This window comes from Amblyomma mixtum, chromosome 2 (assembly GCF_055824585.1).
Source record: "Amblyomma mixtum isolate Tamu chromosome 2, ASM5582458v1, whole genome shotgun sequence".
Lineage (NCBI taxonomy): Eukaryota > Metazoa > Arthropoda > Arachnida > Ixodida > Ixodidae > Amblyomma > Amblyomma mixtum.
This window is the reverse complement of record NC_143013.1, coordinates 236,433,915-236,442,396: the sequence shown is the minus strand read 5'-3', so window position 1 is coordinate 236,442,396 and position 8,482 is coordinate 236,433,915.

Below are 8,482 nucleotides of genomic sequence, written 5' to 3'. Positions count from 1 at the left end.
AAAATATTTTCATGAATTCTGGCACATAACGTTAATCACCGATATCGACTTTATTGTGGCATTACAAATCTAGTTAATCGAAAACAAATTTGCGAAACTAGCAGTTATGCTAAAACGAACCGTAACTCATTTAAATTGTTAGGAATTTTTGCAAGGGGTAAAGGCGTTATCAATAAAAAAAATATGAAGGAAAAAATCTAAAAGCTAATCACACTGAGCCGCGAAATTTGCGACGGTTGTTCTGAAATGATCTTTTCTTTTTAGTCCTAGTGCCTGGAATGTAAAGATTATGATCTACTGTTGCAGCCATGGCACGATTGCCGGCACCCTCATGACACGACGATGTCATTGTAAGATGTCATGGCTAACTAAAGGGTCGTAAACAATTTCTGTTCCTCCTCATTGGTGATGTAAATCCATCGATGTGTGGTTCGACAATAATTTTTAAAAATCAGGCAAATAGTTATCGGCTTGTCAATCTCAGTACATTAAAACTATCAGTATCAGCCGCTAACCGGTAGGGTACAACTATGTACCCCTCCCCATGTATAGTTCATATGGGAGAATTCAGCGAAGGCCGCTATGTTGTAACCGAGAGTGGTAAAGCGAACCGTGTCACTGAATGTCATTTTCACGTAACGCTTGCAGGAGGCGCTGGCACTATTTGTACCTATACGCACTAACCTACATAAGTTACTGCACCTAGATAGATAGGCAGGTGTCTTAACAATGCCAAGATCTTCGTTTCGCCCATACTTGGAGTAGCGCTGTTGTGCACGGGGCCTCAGCACTATAGTGACAATAGTTTTGTATTATTGTCTTGAACAAAATTGATTGATTGATTGATTGATTGATTGATTGATTGATTGATTGATTGATTGATTGATTGATTGATTGATTGATTGATTGATTGATTGATTGATTGATTGATTGATTGATTGATTGATTGATTGATTGATTGATTGATTGATTGATTGATTGATTGATTATTTGTGGGTACTGACGCCAAACAGAAGCGAACGGACGTTTATGTAAGCTGCAGTCGCTGTCAACGCTGTTCTGGCGCTACTAACATCCCGACTGCTAAGCTGCTCTGGAAACTTACTTTAGAGCCATAGTTTAAGGAAAATGAAGGTTTCGGAGAGTGGAACATTATGTTGTCGTTCCTCTTCTTACACTTACAGGCTCAATCGGGCTTTGAGGACTGGCTGTGCTTTTTCTCGAACTTTGCAGAACTGGGCGACAAGCATGGGCTCGGCATTCTCAATGCACACTTTTCAAAAGAAAGCGTGCCTTTCAGATCAAATATATTACCTGGCGACTGAAAGCGTACCCTGAGCGATATACGAACAGCGCCGTGTTTTCTGTTCTTCAAATGTTGACGAGTGTACGTTTGCTATTCCTCCAAACAAAATCACGTGTTCTCGGCCTTTCAAAACCTCGACCAACTGCGTAGGACAGTTGAGTCTCCGTGCTCGAGTGCGAAGTGCGGAGAAACACGCGGACAACAGAGCCTGCTCGGAAACAAACACAAGCACACAAACACGTCTGCACGAGTGTAGACTCACTCTTGTGTACTTGTGTTTGTTTGTGTCTACTTCCTCCGTTCGTGTCCCGAGTATCGCATAACAGTTGTAGGAAGGCGGCCAGCCGCAGAGACTCACGGATCGCCTTTGTTCGGAGCCCCGTGTGTTTCCCACGATGTGGCTCAGACGGGCTTGATTTCAACGTTCCAGTGTCTATACACAGGCCACCGGCGAGGAGCTTCGAATGTCCGTGCGTTGCATCCCTGAGCTGTACGGATGACGTCGCCAGAAGCAGTAGGACCGTTGGAGGATAGTTTAAAACGCTTGTTGGCTTTTCCGAAGTACACTGTCTCACTTAAACTAAGGGAGCTTCCTGCCGATTCTCCCAAATCCACCACTCAATGGAACGCTCGGGTGTTTGAAGGAGTCCTTATACCAGTGGTTTAAAGTCATTCTTAGAATGGTCTACCTAGAACACCGGCAGCTATTTCTCAGCACGTGCTGCAATATTGACACCAGAAACAAATTTTGGTCATACCGCAGCACCACTGCCGAGTCAATGCCTGTTTCGATATGCGGTCACAGACCTAATCAACAGCACCTATCTGGGAATGTGGGAATGGCACTCCGCCACAGTGTGCAATGGATCTCTGTGTAACAAGGTAGGCAGTGTAGCAGTACACTCCCTTTTGAAAGGGAGTTCTCTAGAGGACAGCTTACTCACGTTTTACTCCTATATAGGCGTATTTGTATTTAGAGTTAGTCTCTAGCAGAAGAGGATGTACGCTTGGGAACGCTGCAGTCTTTTTAGGTCTCAAAAAGAAGAGGTCACAGTATCCTGTAGTTAGCCACAGAGACGCAAACGAAGGAGTGATTGTCAGAGCAGAGGTCGTTTACGCACTTCCGAGTGTCAGTGCCGCGTGGATTTAAGCGAACACAGGAGAACTCCATCCAATTTTTGTTTTTGACAGAAATCGATTCCAAGGCTCTTTTCTGGCTGTGCTTATATGTGGCCGACTATTAAAGGGCGCAATTATTTCTGATAAAATTGAACTTAAAGGTTTTCTTCCCCTTATTTCAAACTTGCGACTCCTAGGCAGATATGTAATCCGTGATGACCGTTTGGAAGGGGATAGGAGTGTAGCCTATAGCCTCCGGTATCCACGCGGAGAAAACTTTGTGGACGCAACGGATTTTGCTTGCTAAAATTGCTGATGATGGCGACACCCGTATTTCATTTTTTTTTTTTTTTTGCCCGGTTCTAGCGTAAAAAACTGCGTTTTCAGTCAGAGCAGCGTCTCTGATTCAAAGCGTCAAAGTAGCGCCAAAGTAGCTGCAACGTATCGATACAGGTCAAACTAAATTCTTCCTCAGTGCCTCTTTTAGGCATATAAAATAGCCTTAATCAGCCACTGCTCATTCTTCTGTAAGGAGCGCACCAAAATACGACCCTCATGAAATATTCGAACTCACTGGACGCATAAGTTAAATGTGCCGAGCAGTAGGCTCATTTGCAGCAAGCAAAGCATTCAGCGTCGAAAATGCTGTTGTGGCGCTCGAATAACGGTTCAGCACTCCTTGTGTAAAGCGCGCGAAGACGGCGCATTTTATTGTTTTTGTTTTATTGTATTTTATTGTTTCTTCTTGACATTTCTGGCCATTTCGCGAGTTTTGTCGAGGTTGCACCTGAGTAGTCGAGTATGCCATCACAGCCACTGGGTTTTAGCTGTTGTGCGTAGTTCGAGACATAAAGAAAGAGGGAGGGGGACTGCGGGAGGCGGAGCTGAGATGGGTGTGTGCTTCATCTGAAATCAGGAAGTGCAAGATGAAGACAATCAATTCACATATGACGTGGTCCACCCAATGTTCGTATTGCGCCAAAACATGAATTGATTTCAAGTGATACTTTGTGAACCGCTTAATAACGTTGCCGTCAGTTGCTCGTCAAAACCCGCTGATAATTACCCAGGTCATGTGAAGTAAATTGCGCGCGATGCCTATATGCAGGCAACAATAGCGTGTAACAACATGGCGGCCGCTTCCCCTCGCGGCCACACAAGCGAGGCAATCATGTTGTGCGACAGAGTCGATATGACTCCCGCCTTAACTCGTGGCAGAGAGGACTTTGTCAATGACCTCCACTTGATGTCTTCTGGGAATAGGGTATGCGTGCGCGATTAATCTTGCAACCCTTCGGCAATCCTGTTAGAGAGGCGGGGTGGAGCTACTCCCTCTCCGCAATCCTTTCTTCGCAGTCTTCGAGGTCGAACAAGGCGAGGGAGAGCTTTTAGCTTCGAATTTCGCAACAGTATGGCGGCTGCCTAGAGTTACACAGGGTTGCCACGCAGGATCTTCCTGCCGCCCGCCAAATCTGGGAGTAAATATCTGTTGAAGAAAACATCGTATAAAAAAACGATTCCACAAAATTTGTATGTTTCCACTTTTATTGTACAAAGAAAAATATTGGTATTGTAACGTGTTCCTTGCTTAAAATTTGTTATCCCTTTTTAGCGTGTTTAAAGGGCCGTAAAGAAGCAGGAAAGACGGATATCGCAAGAAACGTGCAATAAGCAGTCCCAGAGGGCGTTATGTAAAACATTTTCAAATACTTGATGCTTTCTTTCTTTTGTAATAAAAATGGCATCGAGCAAGAAAAGTACCCCAATAAACCCAGAAATATGTCTAAAAAGCACATTCAAATATTGCTTCTTCCCCGAAAAACGCGTGACTGGAACCGTCTTCCTGCGAAGGTGTTACCGCGCCCATCCCGCATTCATTTGTGCTCCTTTGCGAAACGTCCTCATGAAATGACTGCTATATTTCCAAGTATGCGATGCTCTATTTCTTCATATTTCCAAAGTTGCGTTATTTTTAAATGATTGAATAATGTACTTCGAAATGCGCTTTTTCCGTCGTCTCATTGGTTTGTTTCCATGAAGTGGATAACTTTCTTTTCCTTTCGCCTTGTCCGCATACGCTCGCAAACCATAGTCTCATTTTTTAAGCTTTGTAAATTGTAACAACTTCCTTCATAGGCCGCTCACTTTCACGCAACCAGTGGCAAAGATATGAGCGTACAGCTGACACCGTTGTCTATGTGCCCTTACTACTCAAATTTTAGGCTGGTCAGAAACTCAGACAAACGACTTCAGTAATTGGCTTCGAACTTCATTGGCGCATTGTTACAAATTCCGACTGTTGCGGCCGCATTTGAAAAAAAAAAAGCCAGTCCAGTTGGTCGAAGCTCGTTGTTTTTTGTTGTTTGTTTTTTGTTTTGTTAATGAAATGGCGCAGTATCTGTCTCACATATCTTGGCGGACACTTGAACCGCGCCGTAAGGAAAGGAAGGAAGGTAGGAGTGAAAGAAGAAAGAGAGAAAGAGGTGCCGTAGTGGAGGTCTCCGGAATAACTTCGACCACCTGCGGATCTTTAACATGCGCTGACATTGCACAGCGCACGGGAGCCTCTTACGCTTTTGCCTCCATCGAAACGTGGCCGCCGTGGCCGGGTTCGAACCCGATACTATGGTTGCAGTCACTGTAGCACCGGCGCCTAATTCGATGTTGATGATATTCAAATATTATTAGTAGTAGCTTGTTTTCTGGACTGGAACAATCTACCCACTTTGCAGTCATCAGGAACGATACCAGATGAAGTGACTGCTAGAAAATGAATGACTAGATAATAATCTAGTGTAAGAACTTCGGATCTGATACCATTGATGCATAAAAAAGATGTCTGTTTTAATGATTCAATAACTGGAAATTCCATGAGAAGAAAGTAAAGAGATGATTTTGGGCCAAATGGCACGATTATTGGAGAGAAAGACGATGAATTATTATCTGGTTCATTAGGGAAAGCAGAAGCACATTTTCAACTAAGTTCATCTGCAACCTCGTCAACGGGGACGGGCGGTCCAGTTTGATATGTTAATAGTATTGATTTTTCTGTGCTGGGGGATTAATTTATCTCCAGAACTATTTGAGTTAGTACGAAGTAAGTTAGGAAGAGCGGTTTCAAATAAGGAGCGCCTTTGATTTTGCAGGTTCGGAGTCGAATAGCTTGACCATAGTGCGTTGTTCCCGTCACACCGTGGAGGTGCTAGCAATTCACGGCTTTCCCACCAAATCTCCTTTTCTCGGTCCGCACCTTCCACTTCAATCCTTATTATTTTTAGAATGATAATGCACTTCGATAAAGAAAAAAGGGGGGTATGTTCGAAATCTTTTTTTTTGCATATTGGTTCTTTGTTACTTCTATTTTTTTTTAAATTGCTTTTACGGTTTCCTACCTAAATATTTTCATTTGTGACTTATCCTTACTTGCGCAAGCAGATTACATAGCTTGCCACTAATCCTCGCACTCCAGACAGCTGTTACTGTCACGCTCGAACGTCGTACCCCAAGCTTTTACTCGAAGAAGGGACAATGAACGGTGGCAGATACTTTATTTTTTGTGCGTGCGTGTGCTCTGTGTGCTGTCGCTTAGGCTGCTACTTCCGACCTGGCGTTCTTCAAAACACCTCTTTGCGATCGCGATAAGGGACCCTCCGCCTTACAGCCTTTCTACTGTCACGTATTCGAGCCAGATAACGGTGCCGGGGTGTCGTGGGGGAATGTTCGCGGATGCAGACCCAGTCAGCAAATTTGTGTTTGCCTTTACAACAGAAATAAGAGCTAGCACGTATTGGTACGCTAAGCTGCAGAGGCCATCACCGCTTAGCACATTCACTGCAGCAGCGATTTTCGGGCATGTCTGCCATTCTCGGAAAAAAATTTTGAAAATTGAAAAATTGTAAGATACTGTTATGGAAATATCGAAGGTAATGGTCTATCTTCCGATATGTAGCAAAATCTTTCTTTTAAAGTGTTTCCAACAATAAACCTAACCAAACCATAGATGGCATCGTACATTTAAGACTGCCATAATGTACGATGCCATCTATGGTTGAGCCTCCGGTGAGCCTCCGGTGAGCCTCCGGCGAAGTCACCTTATCAGAACCGACAACAGGTGGCGGTTGCCACATGGCATGGGTGTTTCTCGCCGGCTCTCCGAAGAACCTAAGCTGTCCTACGGCTTCATAGCGCCACTCAGTATTCGTGGCGTGCAGCAGGAATACACGACGTGATCCACGGATGACCCACGACGCATTGTACGTGCCAAGTTTGGTTCATTGAAGTTTGGTGCGTTCAAGTTTGGTGCCTTCAAGTTTTGGTGCACTTCAGGTCTGGTGCTCCAGTAGCACTTACACGGCCAGTTTGATCACCCTGATTGTATCTTCATTCGCTATGTTCTTCTGTGCGATAAAAAAAAAGGTCTGGTGTAACAAGCATGCACAGCTGATCACGTAACCTGAAATAATCATAGCGAAAAGTAGTAAGCATAAAAGAACAGTTGTTGAGTAATGGCGAAAAAGGACCCGATGTTACTGCGGCTTCCAAGCTGAAAGTGACAGCTTTTGCATGGTTATTTTAGTATTCAAGTACAAACCGCTGCAAAGCACGCAGAGTGTTGTACACACAGTACGCTTCATCTGTCGAAGACATTACAAAGGGATCAAAATTGGTTGGTTTGCTGTAGCTTATCTTAAAAGGTGCAACGCGTCAGAGAGGGTAGACAGAGGACCGTAAGGGATGGCCCATTTTCAGCTTATCATTTCGGATGCGCTGTGTAGCCTTAAAAGAGGGCGCTGCTTCTCTATATTTTGCGAAAGTGCGTTTTCCACTAAGTTTTTGCCTGGGTAATTCTTTATGAGACGTGCTGTCATCAGTGGGTTCAGGGAAGTTCCGAAGCCAAAGCCAAAGCCAGTGTTATTTCGTTCACTCATACCTTTTTAGCCATTTTTTGTATTCCGTCCTGTCTCGCCTTCCTCAGAGGAGGTGCACTAAACAGTGCTCGCAGCACCACCACTGCCATTAATTACAGAGTTAATCCTCTGCACCTGGTTACGAAAGGTACACCAGCCACATGTGTCCTTCGAAACATTTAAAAATTGACGCAAGTTTCTATTTGAACGACGCTGATGAAAGTGGTCCTTTCAATTTGCATTCTGTCTTGCGCCGGCGGTCTCTGTGTAAGCACTCACAAACTCACGTCTACACTTTCACTCTTTTCTTCCTGCCTAGAACCGAACATCACAATGATGTTACAAAATATTGTGTAAGTTGTAATAACTTTATATATTGCATTGAAGGCTACATTAATCTTAAGAATTAACAAATAGCATTATATATTATACTTAAAACGTATCTATAATTCAAAGTGAACACTATTCTAAGGGGGTCTTTTCAACGGTATTTTAATTTTAAAATATTAACAAATAATGTCATATACGGCATCATGAACATTAACCTAACATTTAAATAAACATTGTTTTATAACCATAAATCATGACAAATATATTTCGAGCTCTGCGTCCCAGAACCATTCCCGTTGTTCTTATGTAAAGTTGTTTCACAACTAGCAGCACTTTGGAAACTAAATACATTACATTCTGCCTACCATGGACTGCATGCACAGTCCCATCATTTTGTCAGGAAACCTTGGTTATTACTCATTCGCCGCTATCATACATCACACATGGGACACCCTTCAGTAATGGCTATACAAACTTGACTGCATGGTATCCCTTCGGAGGTGCGTGTATGAGTTGCATGTTGTGCTGTATTGTGGAGCTAAGTGTCACCCTCCTGGTTGGTACTTGCAAAGCGTTGATTAAATTTTGTACCTCCACGACTGGGGCGTCTGCATGATTGTACAGGGTTGCTTTAACGCTTTCGAAAATGTTGCATTATGTTGTTTGAATGTCTAGCTCATGCTAGGTAAATGTTATTCTAGTTTATTTTTGTAAAAACGTGAGAAAAATAGACATTATGAGCAATGATTAACGTTTGACCAAAACAAAAAAAAAGCAGCGTTATTGTAGTGTTTCGGTGCTAACTCGGTTCTTTCATGCT